A 19,669-nucleotide genomic window follows, 5' to 3' on the forward strand; every position below is an offset into this window, starting at 1 on the left:
ATCGATATTTCGGTCCTATACAAAGATCTTTTTCTAAAGACATCTATACCTCAGCAGCAGACAAGAGGGAAATTTAACTACGTGTGTGTGTACTACACTTTTATGTATTACATATTCCTCTCACAGACACATTTATAATCTTCAACATACAAGTCAACTATAACAAGTAACCAACAATGGTTTTTGTTTATCCATCCAAGTCTATATCTATGTAATATGTATGTATAATTACATTTATATTCAAGTTGACCATCAGACCTCTTACAGCACACATAAGTGAGTCGTTCAGAGGAACAGCCTAATAGACACGTCAGGACATTTACAGCAAACTGCTGCCAGGTGGAACCAGTTAAGCAGGATCCAAAGGATGGGTATTCCCCCAATTGAGCGCTCAGTGTATTACCACTTCCATTCCACATAGAAGAAACATTTTCGATAACGTTTTATAACAATGAGTCTCGCATTACACACCCTGAATCGAAACACGTCTTCCTACATGACAGAAGCGGGGTTCGAATCTCTAAACTGGCACATGTTCTAAACACCTAAATGATGCTGCATGAAGTGAGGGTTGGCAGTGGAGGGACAGGATTAACTCTTCAGTTGCTAGGATGCCAACAATGGAATTCTAATTTGCGAAAGTCGGATAATTAAATTATCCATACGAATTTTCTTCACATCTAAAAAAATAACAAATATTCCAAGTTTGGGTTTGGAGTAAAAAAAAAAAAGGCTCACTAATTGCTGGTTTTCTAATTAATCATCGTACAATTATACTGTCCAGCATTCCGTTAGTTTTGAGGCACTTGGAGGATTTACAAAGGAATAAAGAACGCAGTTTTCCTAATTGCCCCCTGTAATTGTGACAAATTAGTGGGTTGTCTTAATTGGAGCACGATCTGGAGGTTTCATGGGCTCTAACTCCGCAGAGAGGCAAATACATCCCTGTCTGAAGTTTATCACTATACTACACACTCATTTAACAAATGACCTTAATCCCTGTAATTCTAGCACGCCAACGCCATTAACTCCAACTTCATGCCAGATCTCTATGTGGATGTGGATATTGATACAAACATTGTTCCCTCTAAGCTGTGCTCTCTGGAAATGATAGCGTTAAAAAAAATAAAAACAACTTTATGAAAAGTAAAATAATTCTTCAGGAATGCGCTGAACAGCAGATTCTGGATACAGCTCTTCCTGGGTGGAGGGGCTCATTAAATAATGGGGTCTATTTATGAGGAAATTACACTTTTATGCTTTTAATCCCCACAGTTCTTTAGTTTGAGTATTTGTAAAAAAAAAAAAAAAAATAGGGTCCGATACCAAAGGAAAAAATATACATCTTTATTTATTAGATGTTAAGAGCAAGAAGTTATTTAGTATAACATTTATTGACGTTGGAAAATCATTTTAAAATGCTGGAGAAACAAACAAACAAAAAAATTCAAATCTATTTTTTGGAGAAACCAAACATCCCCTTCTCTGTTTGCTAAAAATTAACTTTGTAAATAAACCTCATAACCTATTTAATTAGTAAAGTGGTTTTATCTTTAAAAGCGAACCTTCAGAAAAATAAATCTAGTTTAGACAAAGTTTATTTATGTAAAATAATAACATAAATACCTTTTAATTATGCATATAGAGTGAATATTCCTCTTTCCATATGAAACCATTTGGAGGGCAGGCAATGGGTATACTTCAAACACTTCGACAGGTCATTATCCTTACAGCACCGGGGTTCCAGGGTCCAGCACGGGAAACTACTGGAAATAGGTGTATTGGAAAAGTAACATGTTTTGGGGAACCTGTTTATTGCAATTCAAGAGGATTGCAATTGAAATAATTTGAAAATAGAAAGGAGAAAGCAGACATTAAGTAAACATAATTAAAAGGTATGCAAGTTATTCTTTTATAATGACCCTAAAACAAAAAAAAACCTCTCTCTACACACACACATATATATATACATATACATATATATATATATTATATAAAATTTCTTAAATGCAATTAGCCTTTAAATATGGAAACCTACAGATATGTGGTATTAAGTACAGAGGCTTTGTTTTTGCACACAATGGGAGTTTTATGTGTATACATTTGATGGAAAGACTCCAAAATGAGACAAACATAAAAGACAACAGTAGACTGTAGTAACTGCTCTGTCACGAGTATGGAAATCATTTGTCCACTCTCCGCGTAATGTAAGAATCTTTGTCTAATACAGCAACAAAAGATTTTTTAAACGCCACCCGCTCGAAATAAAGGACAAATACACAACATTTCTTATTTACATTATCCTGAAGGACATTTAGAGATAGGGCATCACAGAAACTTTACAGAAATCAGGTACGTGTTTCCACCTTTACCTCCAGCGGGGCAGTTTCATGCTGAAAATATTTCATATTTTATTTGACACCACTAGTAAAAGTGAGTTTGGCTAAAGCAACCAATCAGCCACCGAGTTTCACTTTATAAACTAGCAGATATATTACTAGTTATATACTGGTGGTTTGCCTGTAATGCGGTGGTTGTGAGTTATAGCACCTCCTATATAGTTAGCCACATACTAGATGCCAGAAATATCAGCATGTCTTTGTGAGAATAATACAGTAGGTGGCTGTTATAACACTCACAAGCGAATAGAGTTTACAGTACCTTACTCAGTCGCTTACATGGCATCTGTCGCCTATTCACTGTGGCAGTAGCCATTTTGTGGGCGGAGCTACCGTTCATAACACTGTAGCCTCAATTCATTAGGAATTCATTGTAGAAATGTCGAATGAGACCACAAATGATTTTACTGAGCCAATGGTGTAACTGTGAGGCATCTATCAAACTAAGCTTCCTTGATACTTAATTATTCTCCTAAATAAGCTAAATAGGTTTATTATAAAAGAAAAAAAAAACAGTGACGAAAATAAACAAGACTGACAACATGAAACTGATATTTTACATAAAACAATGAACATTATATGCGATCTATAAATAAACCACACTGACATAAGATCAACATTATCTACACACTATGGTCTTGATAGCATGACAGGAAACACACATTTTGATATTTGGTGCAATTGCCCTTATAAATGCTTTAAAGCAGAAGGCAAAGCCACTCTTATAGAGTAAATACGATTAAATACAGCGTGTGACTGAGCTGAATGATTAACTAAAAGAAGTGACGTGTTTCTAATTTACTAAATATGTAAATCATGCTATTGCATCCCTTTGCGGACAGCTACCCTTTTAAAAAAGATCACTCAGGAACAGAACGCTAATATACAGGGGTACAGACTCCAAGGTAACAGTAATGTATACATTATTCAATTCGTACATTATTCAATACCTGGGCATGGCCGGTAAAACAGTAAGTTTAAATTTAAATAACATGGCTTGATATAAAGGTTTTTTTTTTTACTCTGCATCAATCAGCATAGAAGAGAGTTTCTTAACATAAGTAAGTCCTAAACTTTTAACAGGTCAAGCACCCCAGAAAGGAAAAGTAAAGGGATTATAGCCAGTCTGATCTGAGCACGTGAAATCTTGAGCGTTCATATTAATTCACACCACACATACAGCCATGGCCAACAGTTTTGAGAATGACACAAGTATTGTTTTTCACAAAGTTTGCTGCTTCAGTGTTTTTAGACCTTTTTGTCAGATGTTACTATGGTATACTGAGGTAAAATTACAAGCATTTCATGAGTGTCAAAAAGGCTTTTATTGACAATGTCATTAAGTTTATACAAAGAGTCAATATTTGCAGTGTTGACCCTTCTTTTTCAAGACCTCTGCAATTCGCCCTGGCATGCTGTCAATCAACTTCTGGGCCGCATACTGACTGATGGTTGCCCATTCTTGCCTAATCAATGCTTGGAGTTTGTCAGAATTTGTGGGTTTTTGTTTGTCCACCCGCCTATTGAGGATTTAATCTCAATGGGATTAAAGTCTGGGGAGTTTCTTGGCCATGGACCCAAAGTTTCGATGTTTTGTTCCCCGAGCCACTTAGTTATCACTTTTGCCTTATCCAAACTGTTCTTGGATGGTTGAGAGAAGTTGCTCTTGGAGGAAGTTTTGGTACCATTCTTTATTCATGGCAAAATTGTGAGTGAAACCACTCCCTTGGCTGAGAAGCAACCCCACACATGAATGGTCTCAGGATGCTTTACTGTTGGCATGACACAGGACTGATGGTAGCGCTCACCTTTACTTCTCCAGACAAGTATTTTTCCAGATGCCCCAAACACATCTGAAAGGGGATTCATCTGAGCAAATAACTTTACACCAGTCCTCAGCAGTCCAATCCCTGTACCTTTTGCAGAATATCAGTCTGTCCCTTATGTTTTTCCTGGAGAGAAGTGGCTTCTTTGCTGCCCTTCTTGACACCAGGCCACCTCCAAAAGTCTTCGCCTGACTGTGCGTGAAGATGCACTCACACCTGCCTGCTGCCATTCCTAAGCAAGCTCTGCACTGGTGGTGCCCTGATCCCGCAGCTGAATCAACTGTAGGAGACGATCCTGGTGCTTGCTGGGCGTTCTTTGGCATCCTGAAGCCTTCTTCACAACTATTGAACCTCTCTCCTTGAAGTTCTTGATGATCCGATAAATGGTTGATTTAGATGCAATCTTACTAGCAGCAATATCCTTGCCTGTGAAGCCCTTTTTGTGCAAAGCAATGATGCTTGCTCATGTTTCCTTGCAGGTAACCATGGTTAACAGAGGAAGAAAGAAGATTTCAAGCTCCACCCTCCTTTTAAAACTTCCAGTCTGTTATTCTAACTCACTCAGCATGACAGAGTGATCTCCAGCCTTGTCCTCATCAACACTCTCACCTGAGTTAACAAAAGAATCACTGACATGATGTCAGCTGGTCCTTTTGTGACCGGGCTGAAATGCAGTGGAAATGTTGTTTTTGGGATTAAGGGCCTGATTCAGAGACGGACGCTCTTTAAGAGCGCTCGCTCTGAATCAGGGCGTCTTTTTTTTGTAGCGGCCTCCTGGCCGCTTGCTAAGCTTTTGCGAGCGGCCAGGTGATGGTTGCGATCATTGGGGCTTGCGACGAGACCCTTGTGGTAGGGTCTCGTCCATCGCAAGCCCAAGAGAGCTTCCTGCTCTAACAGGGCAGGAAGCTCTCCACGGACATCACTGGTGATGTCAGTGGTGCCTCCCACAAATGGCAGGCGTTCCTTCGGGAACGCCTCAGTTTGTGTAGCCACCCCTCCTCCCCGCATACAAAACGGGGCAAGCTGTCGATCAACATCGACAGCCGCCCGTTTTGTAGTGAGTCCCGGAGTGAGATAATTTCTCTCTCTCTCCGGGACTTGCACATGCGCGCGGCGCGCGTGCGCAGTACCCCACCATCGACCCGCTTGTGAATCTGAATCAGGCCCTAAGTTCATTGTCATGGCAAATAGGGACTTTGCAATTAATTGCAATTTATTTGATCACTCTTCTTGACATTCTGGAGTATATGCAAATTGCCATCATAAAAACTGAAGGCGCAAACCTTGTGAAAACCAATACTTGTGTCATTCTCAAAACTTTTGGCATTGGCTGTATATTGGGATCGGTATGAAATACTGACAGTTGAGATCCTGGCGGTCAGAATCCCGACAGGGTTACCATACCAACACTTTTTGGTCGGTATGCTAACCTGCCCCCTCTCCCTACCCTAACCCTCCCTCTTTGGTGCCTAACGCTAACCTCCCCCCTAGTGCCTGAACCTAACCTCCCCCTCCCCGCACCCTAAACCTAACCTTCCCCCTTAGTGACTAACCCTAACCCTCCCCCCACTACCTACCTGCGGCATCCAGGGTGGACGGGATGCTGGTGCTGGAACTCTGACCTACGTCGGTATTTCGGCATTGGTAATGTAAGCGTCGGCATCCCGACTGCCGGGATCCTGAACGCATTGGTATCAGTATGAAATACCAACAGTTGGAATCCTGGTGGTCAGAATCCCGATGCTGGGATCCCATATGTGCTATATACTTACCCATTCCCGATGCAATCCTCTTCGTCCTCACCAGGTGTTTGCACTAGCTTGCAAAGCCCTCACACACTCCTCTCCCATTTACATCTCTGACCTTACCTCCCTTCATTCTCCTGTCCGCCCTCTTCGTTCAACAAATGCACACCGCATCTCATGCCGATTACTTCCTCCCACTCCCGCCTCCAAGACTTTGCTGCTCAGCTTTGGAACTCTCTCCCACTCACCATCAGCCTCTCCACCTCTCTACAATCCTTCAAACGGGCTCTCAAGACCCACTACTTCATCAATGCTTTCCAGCTCTCATCCTAACTTGCTACTACATGCTCCCTCCTCCCTGTCTTCCCCATCTGTATCATGCCCATCTGTCTGCCCATCCCCTGGAGAATGTAAGCTCTTGCGAGCAGGGCCCTCTACCCTTTTGTGCTTCTCCTTACTTTATGTTCATCTACTTCTCACTCACCACTAGGACACCTAACACTTGGTGCCTATGCTTTGTTGCTTAATTGGGTGTTATGGCCACCTATGTATCAATGTATATTATCCATGTCCTTGTCCTTCATTGTATTGTATTTTACTGTAAGTCACTTTTTGGTTATGCACCTTGTAAGGCGCTACGGAACACTTGTGGCGCCACATAAATAAACAATAATAATTATATATATAATATATATTCTAAGCCTAAGTATGTATGTAATTCCCAGCACACAGGTAGACAAGGGGCAAGATTTACTAAGCGGCGGATTGCTGTAATTTTGAACCTGCCAGAACCCACTGCGGATTGATGATGGGTTCTAAAGTTAACGTACAAAATTTACGTAAGGATGTTTTGAGTTTCTAGGAAGAACCCGCACACAGTGGTTTGCAAACCTGCGCAGATCCCTGAGATCTGTGCAAGCTTGTATAGTTTAATTATAGCTAGGAACATGTGGATCCCCTGCAAAGTGAAAGCTTGGTCTGGTAGTGAAAAATAGAGGGGGAGAATGGTGTAGGGTCCCTCCTATTTTGTCTGAACCAGACACTATAGAAGGGAGACAGACACTATAGCAGGGAGATACTCTGCATGGTGTCCCCCTTCCATAATATCAACCAGTCCTAGACTTGTCAACCCAGAGCTGGAGTCCCTAAAGAAATTCCCCCCCCCCTTCAATCATTTTTACATTTCTTGATAATAGCTGCACAGATGAATAGGATCTGTGCAGCCCTTTATTCCAACTCGCCTGGCTTTCAAATCCACCACAGTAAATTTAATGCAATAGGTCCTTTATGACTGAGCTGTGCGGCGTATATATGAACATCCCATGATGCTATTGCACCAGTTCTTGTATTAAGCGCAAACTTGTGATTTTTGCCCCAATGTGCATAACGTTGACTGACTGCCCAGATTATTTGTATTTTACTTAAGAATCCCTCTGCGCATAACAGAGGTTCAAAACAAAGCCTATATCCACAGTTGGAATGCTCCCAGAATGAAAGAGAACCTTTCCTGAATTTTCTTCACGAGTTTCTTGTATGACACACTTCTACTCATTCTTGCATGAATTAGTGTGGGAAGGTAATGGCATGACATGGCAGTGCTTCTTTCATGGGTGACATTTGTGTAGATTGTGAAATGCATTAGCTTACATGCACTGTCCCACCAAACTGGCGCATTTCGAGCACCCAATCTGCAAAAGATCAAGGAAGAAGCAAACGTGTTGCTTTGCCAGTACAGACCTTGTGTGGGAAGGGCATTTCTTATCCATCGTTGCCAACTCTAATGGAACGACCGAGAGACTCCTGAATTTTTAGGGAATCACATGGATTTTTGCAAAAGTACAGAACCCTTCTCACCCCACCCCACAATAAAAAAAGGGAGAGACAAGGTGGCACTCCCTGTGAGTTCACGTCATTGTGTCACAGGGTGTGATTCCACATTACGTGGTTTGTTTGACCTGTCCCCACCAACAGTGGACCCCTACACCTCCTCTTCTGGAATCAGCAAATATTGGCAAGCATGTTCTAGGCACGTTTACACGCAAAAGTAACATGCTTACTTACTTAGGAGCGGCTTGCTGCTGCTTTATCACGTTGGTATAGATCTGGGAGCGTGATGGCTATTACATAAGGCTATTACGAGAATTGTGTGACTGGTGGCGCCACCAATGGCGCAAGGCTGAGGGGACCAGAATGGTTTGTGACCCAACATCACCTGTTGCCACCTTGCAGGTACCTGCAGAGGCACCCTGTTACATAAAAATATGCAGGGTGCTTCCTTTGGGCACTTCCTTAACACATCTTCTTGCTCCCCTGGTACTTGTCCCATGGTCTCCCTGCTTATTTTGTTATGTCATGACGCTTGTGCAGCTCTGTGCCCTGATGTCACAATCCAGAACCACAACCCGAAGAGGAGGAGGTTGTTCCAAGGGGATGTTGAGAGTAGCTAGGGCGCATACGCTGGTCCTTATGGTGGGTACACACCTGACAGATATATCTGCAGATGATGGTCGTTCATACACACTGAACGGCCATCATCTGCTTGTGCCCCCAGGTCCCAGCGGCCGGGACCCTATGGCTGCTGTGCGTGTCAGAGGCGTTTTTCGCCCCCCCTCCCCGCGGCTGCTACTGTGTGTGTACGGGCGGTCTGCAGACCGTCTGTACACACTTGCCAATGGACAGATATGTCTGCAGAGTGAACCCGGGATGTGGTTTGATTGGACCACTGAAGCGCGCCACTGCAAAACAAGGAATTTTGTGGTGCACATGGGGCACGGTTCAGAAATGACCTCCAGGAGACTTCAGGACAGTAGTCCCACTGAAGTACACAACAGACAGCCTCTAACACAGTGGTCAGGGAACAGGGGTAAATTACCCCACATGGGGTAAAAATGATAATATAGAATGATTCATATGCATGCCCGCCTGTGCCGCAGGGAGGCTCTAAGCCGGACGCCCGCTGAGATGTTATTACCAGCGGGCGCCCAGCTCCTTCCCTGTAGCGCCACGTTAGCCGGAGGCTGGATTTCTCTTCTGACGTCATGACGTCTTTCCCATAGTTCCGAGGAGCAGCTGGGAGGACAGGACGGCGGCGGATGCAGGAGCGGGGATTAAGGTGTTTTTTTTTGTACAAGCGGCACTACAGGGGCATTATATGGGGGCACTACTAAAGGGGCATTATATGGGGGCACTAGTATTTGATTTCCTTTCTTTCATATCAAGGGGGTAACGTCGGGGTATCTAAATATATTTTGGGGTAAAAGGTAAAAAGTTCCCTGACAACTGTACAAATGTGAAATATATGCACTCCTGTCAGTTGGTGTGTTGTGAATGTTATTAGTAGCTATTTTATGTAAGGAAACCTAAATGTAACATTGAGAGGTCCTACAAATATTAAGCAGGATGCACAGCGGTAAACTGAAAAAGCGACACTTCGGCCTTCTAATAATAACATCTCTTCTGATTATACACCAAGCCATCTTATTTATTTCAGACACAAAGGGCCTGATTCAGACCCACTCGCGAGCGGCTGTCCGCTCGCAAGTGGGTCGATGTTATGGACTGAGCATGCGCACGACGGAGGGAGCTCCGTCGTGCGCATGCGCCAGACGCGACGAGCGAAGGAAAGTCCTTCGCTCGTTGTGTCCGATCAAAGGGGGTGTGTTGTCAATGTTGATTGACAGCACGCCCCCTTTGGTGGGCGTGCCTCCCTGACGGGGGGCGTTCCCACGGGAACGCCTCCCGTCAGAAGCCGGCCCACTGACATCACTAATGATGTCAGTGGGAGTGATTTTGGCTCTGATAGAGCCAAAATCACTCTGGAGCTTGCGGTTGAAAACCTCAACCGCAGGCTCCGGCTCGCAATTTCGATGGTCGCGATGGTCACGACCATCACAATGCACGCTCGTATAGCCTGTGGGTGGTGACCCACAGCTATACGAGCGTCCAGGAGGACGCTCCATTTTCATGGAGCCCGGCCCTCATTCAGAGCGTGCGCTCTGCTCAGAGCGTACGGCTCTGAATGAGGGCCAAAGTCCTAAGTGTCTATAGTGATCCTGACATACATCTATGAAATAAAAAGTGAAATAACCTCTTATGAATATTATTTCCTACAAGCTATATAAAGCTTTTGTTTGTGGCTTATAAAAAGAGGAACACAGCAATGTCACTTTTTCTGTAGAATTTTAGCTAAATGCATCATGTTACTATGACACGAATAAATTAAATTGATTATATATATATATATATATATATATATATAGTGTTCATTCTAGCTCCGGCAGCAGGCAGGGTGCTGGAGCTAGAGAGGGCAACTCTGTGCGCGCCATAAAAAGGGGGCGTGTCTATAAGACGCGTCCCTTTTTCGCCACATTTGGGGGCGTGCCCGGCACTTACGGACACGCCGGCAGCCCCCAAGAGCTGCAGACAGTGAGAATGGATGCCGGGCGCATGCGCCCGGCATCTATTCTCCGGCGGTGACCGGGTCACTGCACATTTCTCGACCCGCGGGTGAAGACGGCACCCACAGGCTGTGAGGACAGGGCGCTCTTTGCCCTCCTTCTGGAGGGCAGGGTGCTTTTTGCCCTCCAGAAGGAGGGCAGGGCGCCGCGCCCCGCTAAAACAGCCTAGCGGGAACGCTATATATATATATATATATATAAAATATACAACTGTGAAAATTGGAGTCAGGAACACAACATGGTGCCAAACATCACTGCGATGTCTGGCTGCGCAAATAACCACTTATTATGCTCATTTTCCTGCACACATATTTGGGGGGCAGGAACAAATGAGCGATGATATTGGTAGTCGACTTTCTTCGCTTGACCATTACATTGAATTGCCCCTATAGAGTGGTGCGTGAATTTACATTATGGCTAGCACTGTTGTATCATAGCATTGTGGTCATGAGTTAGATATCAGACTGGGGCCTTAACAATGTGGTACTTGTATGTTCTCCTAGTTCTAGGCTTTCCTCCTGCACTCCAAAAACATACTGGCAGGTTAATTGGCTGCTGACTTACATGGACCACTAGGTTGTGTGGGAATGGAATTAAAATGCCGGCGGGTGTTTAGCCGCTGGTTCAAATCCCGACAGCGTCTGTCTGAAGGGAGGAAATCCCGACAGCAGCACGTAATTAACTGTCCCCTCTCCCCCCCTAGTGCCTAACCCTAACCTCCCCCCAGAGGTGCCTAATCCTAACCTCCCCTCCCCCTAAACCTAACCCGCCTGGGGGGGTGCCTAGCCCTAACTCCGCCCCCCTTAGTTCCTAATCCTAACTCCCCCATGTGGGTGCCTAATCCTAAATCCCCCCGGAGTGCCCTAAACCTAACCCTCCCCCCCGCGGTTAAGAGGTCGGGTGCCCCGCACTTACCTCAATCGGGCCCGCGTCGTCCTGGAATCCGACATCGGGATTATGATAGGCGTCGGTATCTTGACGCCTGTCATGAATCCCTAGCCGTCGGGACTGTGACCGGCGGCCTTGGGCCGCCAGTCACGTAACTACATACCGTTGTGTGGTAGGGGGCTATGTATCAAGCAATGAATAGAACATAGAAGTGTGCCAGTGAAGAAGTTGCCCATAGCAACCAGTTAGCTTCAATCTATCATAATATAGAATGTACTTGATAAATGTTTCCTCAGAGCTGATTGGTTGATATGGGCAACTACTCGACTTATCCACTCTTTTCATTGCTGTATACATCTTCCCCTGTAGTTCCTATGGGACAGGGACTGATGCAATACTAATATTCTCTGTACAGCTCTATGTAATATGGTGACCCTATATAAATAAATAAGAAATTAACATGATGAATTAAATCTATGATTTGTCAAAAAATGGGAGAATGTTGTTGAGCCAAATTTCCTGGATATTTGGAAAAGATCTTTACATAAAGTCTCTCATTTCTAACTATGCTGCAAAAGCTAGGTACTCTCATTCAAACCTCAAATTCAGGTCCTCTCCAAGTCTTGCTACTTCCACCTTGGTGACAAAGATCCTCTTCCATCGTCTGCTCATTTCTTGACTGGCCTATTGTAACCTTCTCATAGCTGGCCTTCCTGACTCCTGCGTTACTCCACTACAGTCTATCCTTAACACTGCTGCTCGACTCATCTTTCTCTCCAACCAAATTTCTGCCTCCCCTTTTCGCCTGGTTCTACATTGGCTCCCCTTCTGCTACAAAACACAATTCTAACTCCAATCAATCCTCTCCCCTCTACATTTCTAACCCAGAGGTTCCCAAACGTGGTCCTCAAGGCATCCCAACGGTTCAGGTTTTAGAGATTATCCATGGCACTCTGGTGCCATGAAATTATAGGGGTCCATTCAATTCAGCACAACATAGTGCCAAACATCACTGTTGATGTCTGGCTGCGCAAATAACTGCTTATTTTCCTGCACACATATTTGGGGGGGCAAGACCAAATGAGCGAAGATATTGGTAGTCGACTGTCTTTGCTTGACCATTACATTGAACTGAATTGCCCCTATAGAGTGGTGCGTGAACTGACATTCTCAGTGGGGTGTATTCCTCGTGACCAGGTGTATAGGTTTAATAATGGCTCAAAGATCTAGACTACAGCTAATTTCAGGGCTCAATCCTTGACAAGCTTGAAGCTTGTCAGGGAAGTTGGAGTAGAGCTGAGGGTAGAGAGTAGGTGCAGACAGCAGTTATGACAGCGCTGGGGAGCAAGGAGAGGGCTAGGGGCAGGCAGCGCTAGGGAGGGAGCAACACAGGGTATTAAGAGAGGAGGGGGCCAGTGAGCATTACCCATCCGGGGCCCACTCCTTTCTCCCCGTCGGCCAGGTAATGGAATGCAGATAGAGTAAACGCAATAGTGTAAATGAAGGCACTGGATATCAAACCCGGAAATGACGTGTTACTGTCAACTTACAAAAGAGGCTAGAAACAGTAACTTAAAATAATCAAATCAATGTAAAAATATTAGTATATCGAAAAATAATGTATTACATTTGTGCTACCACTAGATAAATCAACCCAGAATGTTGTTCCAGTGACCGCCAAAAGTGACACCAGCGTGTCACCTGACGTCACACAGCTTGTTTCACACTATTCTACATGTCTTGACAAAGGCTCCTGCATGAGCCGAAACGCGCGTCGACTAGGAAGTGTGAGTTCATCTTTCAGATCCCCTGTGTTGAGGTATGTCTAATTAGGCTTTGGAGCATAATTTTGTGAGAATTTTTGCCAAAGCACTTTATATCTGACATTACTCACAAGGAAGATGATCAACCAATGTTTTAGAATATTTTTGTACATGTACTTTTTTTTCTTTTTTTATTATTGATATTTTTATTCAATTTTACATGTTTTTAATATTGTTAATTTTGTGGAATTGAAGCTTATTTCCACATTGATAATAAATACTTTTTTTTTGACCCGGTATCCATCAATTCCATCATTTGGAGACTATACTATACATATAATAAATCAAGAGGAAAAAGAAACCATTATGGGTATATAACCACCATCTTGATTGTGAGTCCTGGTACGCTTGTTATACCTTCCCATCAAAGAAACCGTTATATGTGGTGTCTCTATTGTTCTGATGTGAGTTATGGTACGCAGGATATTTCCTTTGTGTCTATTTCTCTGAAATCTCCGGGTGATGGTACCTTATAAAGAAACCTTTTGAGGAGTATACACCGTGTCTCTGCTGTGAGTGGGGTACGCCGCTGTGCCACGAGGGTCTTGGGGAGATTTTTTCTCTGCTTTATGAACTGCGATTAGATATTTGAGTATTTATACATGGATATATTTTTTCACATGTCAACTCACCTGAGGAGGAGGTCATCTAACATCATCTAACATCAAATTTCTGCTCGGATAAGAGAAAGGAAGAAGATAAGGAGAAAAGATTCAATTTCGAAAAGGGATGTATGTATCTCTGATTATTTAGAACCATTTGTTAAGCGCCTAGGTGTAGCTCTTTTTGCTATTTGTGTATAATACTAAATGTTTGTGAGTGTGGTGACATCCACCAGCATTGAGAACTCCCACTATTGGCTGCTGTGCGCAGATTAGGTGGAAACCTTTTATTCAATTGTATATATTACACTGTATATCAGCCTATCAATCAAATTGCCGATTTGGGCTGCATCAAAACTGTGACTTTTATGTGTATTCGTGTATTCCTCATTCCACCTGGATTATGAACTTTGTTCAGGTTTTGAGACACTTTTTCAACATTGTTTGTTTCTGTTTATATGCGTAAATATATCCCATGTCATGCTCTTTTCATGCTATTATGTATTTTTATGCTAAGTGTGTTTTATGGTATAGTATTTTATAATATATATCTATACAGTATATTCCTGTGTAACTCCAAGTGTAGTTGAACGTGCAGCCAATCATTTATTTAGATATTTTTGGAGTACTTGCACATTTTTATTTATTGGTTGTGGCACTCCACCACTTTAAAGTTGCTTAGGGAGCGCTATTTTCCAGCAGTATTTTTTCTATTTTAGATGACGGAACAGAGACGGGGAAAGCAGAACATGTTCTACTGTTCCCTGTCTCTCCTCTAGGGGAAGCAATCGGGAAGCCAACTGCCTATATACCGGCAGCCGGCTTCCCGACTGTCTTATCCCGACAAGGGTGAAATGCCGGGCGTCTAGATGTAGACGCCCGCATTTCCCCGACACCGGGAGACCGGCGCCCGGCATCACGACAGCCCTTTTAGGTTTAGGGCTCCCAGGGGGGACTTAGGGTTAGGTACCCCTAAGGATGGTTAGGGTTAGGGGGGTTAGGTTAGTGGATACTTACCTATCCACGATCGAGATTTCCAGCGCTGTCGGGCTTCCGCTGTGTCGCACTCTGCTCCTGTCGGGCTGCCGCTGACGGGAATCGATGGCCGGCGGTATTTCATACCCATTCCCTGCTCTAGCATCCATCTTGCTATCATGCCCATGTGCACTAGCAATTTCTTTGTAAGCTACCTCCAGTCTTCTGATCGACTTGCAAGAAAGGAATGGCAGAAATACAGCACTAACGTCGTGGGGACAACTCAGGGGAGCAGCAATAGAATGGAGAAATTAGAAGAAAATTGCCATAACTACAGAAGCTTTGTTTTGTTTCATGATTTTAGCGAAAGTAAAGATGAATGGATGGTGGGTTAATATGGCAAGAAAGCAACTATTACAAGGTAGAACTCATCACAAAACAGGTAATTAAAGGAAGATAAAAAGTAATAATGCGACGGGGAATGTTCCTCAAATATCAGGAAGTGTTAACTACGCTTCAGAGCAATAAGAAATAGAAAGAGCTAACACAATACAGATTTCATAATGACATGGTGCAACATAAGACTATATTTAGCCACATAATGCATAATATCTAAGGAAAGTAATCTAAATATAGTAAATAAAGTTGAATACACAATGCCAGTAAGTGGCGAAGCTGTCAGCCTAACTAAGAAATGAAAGGGAAGTTAAAGGGTATAATACACACAATATATATTAGGCAATACATTTGGTGCATACGTTTGGGAGCCTGCGAGACCTCAGCACATGCTGTTGCGAGGTGCATTATTTTCCATTCCTCACTTCCTGAGTTATTTCCTAATGCGCCTTCCAATAGGCTCCTGATGAAAACTGCAGGAGAAGCAGAACCCTCCTCCTTATACATCTCCCGTTGGTATGAACCAATCATTAATCATGATAATTACAATGTGCTGGTCACCTACACACAGAAGAGGCTGCTATTCTGTACGCTCAATCAATATGACTAAATCAATCCTTTCGCTTAACTAGGAACTGATGACATCACTGAGGCACTTTGCGCAATGAGCCATCTTGGATGAGATGATGTTCATGGGAAGGCTGCCTTTAAATTCACTAAGGACCCGCAGGGGCTCCTGCCTTTAGATTTGGGGAGGGCTGCGACTGAATGGGATTTTCATGACAACGTCACTCAGAGTGACGCCGGATTTCAGCCGACGCCAGCATGCACATCAATAGCCACGCATGTGCAGTAACACTACAACAGCTTCTAGGGACTACATAGTAGATTGCAGCCCCGAGAAGCACTATTAGCCAGGCAAACAGCAGCTTGGGCTTCTTGCTGGAAGCTCTTAGTACTACTAATCACACCCCAGACTGGCAGTCCCAGGGGGAGCAGTTTCCTCCCCCTGGAACTGCCAGCAGCGTCAGATTAACCACTACTTGTACTACTGAAAATCGGGAGCTGCTCCTGGCCCCCCGCAAGAGTAGGCAAGTCCCCCAGAATAGCCGCCGGCCCCCGCGGCCGAAAGTGGACGGCCCAGGGGTGCGATGACTCGATTCTCACTGAATCACGTCAACGTAGCCCCGCCCCTACTTTTTAATGCATGTAAGTTCGGCATTATAACGCTGGGTGCGGAGCCATGATGACGCAATTGCCCAGACACGCCCCCGCACCGCCTACTTCGGCCACCCCTATATACCTCCTGCTGCACCGTCCTGGCAGCCCCATCCCGGAGTAACTATGGTCCAGGACCATCTCCACTCCTGCAATGTGAATACGGCTAAAACCTGGGCTCACTGGGGAAGGTGTGCGGTGGTGGAATTTACTGGGGGGGGTTGCAGAAGCCCCTAGCTAAAATCCACCACTGTGTTAGGACCAGCAAAGTCACAGAAGCATGTCATATGTCATTTCTAGGAATATTGGTCCAGCCCAGGGGTGTATCTAGGGGTCTGAGTGCCCCTGGCAAAATAAGGGACGGACTGCCCCCCCCCTCCCCCCAGCTCTTCCCCCTCACAGCTCCCTCCATCCCGGTGGATGTATACATGACTCGGAATTCAGCAAAATACAGTTACATTAGAAAAAATGGGTTGTACAGTCAGGCCCGCGTTAGCACAGCTGTTGTGGCTCTATACACAAGGGTATGCAGCGCCATAGACTACTTACACCAGCCAAGGAGCGATGGTAACCAGTGGAGAGTGTAAAACCACTGACACTATAGATAACAGCACACGGGCTGGACACCTGATCCTCGCAGCACAGTACCAGCCTCACCAATGCCCGGGTATCCCAGCAGCCGCCTGTTCCCGCACCCAGCTACCTGGTGCCCACACACACTCGTCTCTTCCGCACCACGTGACCCACCGCCTCCAACTCTCTGCTGTGTCCACCGGGCTCCCCCTGGCGGACGGGAGGAAGGAGAGTAATCGCCGCTGTGTGAGGGATGATCAGAGCGCAGCAGGGCCTCTTCCTTCTATACTGTGTCACTTATACCGTGTACATACTGTGTACATATACAGGCGCGTATCTACCCCCTGGCCGTGGATGGCAACGCTGGGCGGCGTCCCCCCCAAGGCTGGCGCCCATGGCGACTGCCATACTGGCTAATGTGTAGATACGCCCCTGGTCCAGCCCATAAAACGGCTGCCCCGCTGTTTGATGATTATAGTTTTAAAAATGTGTATTTTTTACACTGGCTAGCATGGGGTGTATGTATGAATGAATACTCTTGGTCACATATGGGAAATATCAACTAGTAGAGGTTTTATGATCAGAGGCAATAATAGGAAGAGGGGTCCAACTCTGTGAATGGGGCAATGGGAGTCAATAAGGAGACGTTATAGCAGTACTATCCAAAGATAACAGAGAACAGATTTACAGGTGCAACCAGGGAGCCCAGACCTGATGGAATTTATAATTTTTTTCATGCAAGTGCTTAGTAATATTTTCCATTCAGGTGAAAAAACTTTCCCTTTGTTTCCGGAGTTTGGCCAATAGGCAATGAGCAGCCGCAAGTTTTGACAAAAACTTATCAATATTCTATAAGGGGTAGAAGAGAAGAAAGGACCACTGGTCCTTGGGGAGGGCCTGATGGAAAGCAGCCGCCTCTGATACTTTTTCCACTGCGCATGCTCACAAGGCCGAGCCCATCTCTGCGGAGAGTGAAGTGGATCTATATAGGTATAACAGGGCGGCTATGGGGCGTTTACACTTAGCATGAGTATGCCATGGGCGTGCAGACTGAATTACGACCTATTCAGGAGACAAGCGTAGGCAAAGATCCGGCAATTTCAGGTGGATCTCCTGCAGCCTGGACAGGGCTGGTAGATATTCGTGCTGATAGTGATGAGAGCTGCTCTCACAAGCGGATGTATGGAGTGGGTGCACTAAGGCCCTGATTCAGAGCCGGACGCTCTTTGTGAGCGCTCGGTCTGAATCTGGGCAGCCTGTGTTTTTTTTTTGGCCGGCCTCCAGGCCGCTCGCTAAGCTGTGGGTATTTTTGTAGCCCAATTATCAACAAGTTTTATTATTCCCAATAGCCACTCTATCATATATGATGCTTCTGTCGCAGATTGAACTAGGGGGGTGATTCAAACCTGGACGCAATGCTGCGCTAGCAACCTCCAGCAAGACATACAGACGACCTCTTTGTCTTAGCGTGCAACGGCAATTTCTTCGGAAGCCAGTGTAATGACGCCCACTTGCCCTTCGTTACGCACGTCATCTCCAGGAAGTGTATATAACAATAAGTAACATCGGGAACCATCGGAGGCATACACAGTGCTTGTGGTAGACCCTACCCTACCGCAAGCACTGCGAGTGCTTCAGTCAAAACAAACCCCAGGTGACGTGTACAATGACGCAGCCTTGTAATTATGGACGCCCATAAAACGCCGTTTTGCCGCTCAGACACGCCTGCATTCACACCACTACTCCCCCGATTTCTAGGACCTTCCCCTGTTAACACCCACAAATGGCACATTCTGTCAGTCAAACTAGCGGGTCTTAAAAGGGAAACTTCCGTGTCAGCTTAAATGGGAGAGGGATCTGGCTGTGAATCTTTCTGATGAGGACTGGAATATTATTTTTCGTTCCAGTTTTACTATATCCAAATGTATCAACCATTCAGAAATGTATTACAAATGACTCCTGAAAGGCTGCATAAGATCTGGCCCTCTGTCTCGCAATATTGCTTGAGAGGTTGTTTTGGTCCTGCCCTCTACTTCGCCCCTTGTGGAATAGTTGGTGTAACTATTCAGGCGGAGCCTCTAGTTGCCTTATTCCACTTTTATCCTGGGGAATTATCACGTGGCGAGAGATATATTATGGGTCATGTGCTGATTGCTACAAAAGCTACAATTGCTCAGGGGTGGAAGACAGGGGTAGAAAACAAGATCCATAATCATTTTGTTTTTGAAAAAACGGGTGAGAAATACTCCTCCTCCGTCAATTCCATCCATATGAAATGGTTTAAATGGGGAGAATATAGGGAAAAACAAGGCCATTCCACCATTTATAATGTTCCGGTTGATCTCGGTGTTCTCTGTTCACCTCACGCAGATCCGGGGTAGTTCCATTAACTGATTATTTTGTATTTTGTCTATATGTGTTGTGAAGTGTTTTATAAAACATTTTTCTTGTCCTAAAATGTTTAAGTATCAATTATATGTACAAGGACCAAGATCGATTGATTTATATTGTGATATGCAATATGTCTGGCTTACCCTTTTTCCCTTCTTTTTCCTTCTGTATCCCCATTTCTTTGTATTAAACTTTCAATAAAAACTATTATTAAAAAAAAAAACTAGCGGGTCTTCTGTGTTATCCGAGCAATCGCTTCCCGAATGCAATTACTGGCTCGCACATGCGCATTTTGCCGTATATGCATGCACAGACAGGCGACAATTGGCCATAGCGTGCGAGCGCAGCGTTGCGTCCGGGTCTGAATCGGGCCCTA

The 19,669-nt window shown here is 44.6% G+C and overlaps 1 long non-coding RNA gene across 1 annotated transcript in view; it reads right to left on the reverse strand.

Moving 5' to 3' along the window:
* LOC148516577 (uncharacterized) overlaps positions 1–19,669 on the reverse strand; it is a 313,398-nt gene that overhangs the window by 2,330 nt on the left and 291,399 nt on the right. Inside the window, exon 3 of the long non-coding RNA XR_015879405.1 lies at positions 1,627–1,808. This is a non-coding gene — a long non-coding RNA (uncharacterized LOC148516577). The remainder of the gene's footprint in view (positions 1–1,626; positions 1,809–19,669) is intronic.

This window comes from Taudactylus pleione, unplaced genomic scaffold, assembly GCF_031769625.1.
Source record: "Taudactylus pleione unplaced genomic scaffold, aTauple2 ptg000247l, whole genome shotgun sequence".
Lineage (NCBI taxonomy): Eukaryota > Metazoa > Chordata > Amphibia > Anura > Myobatrachidae > Taudactylus > Taudactylus pleione.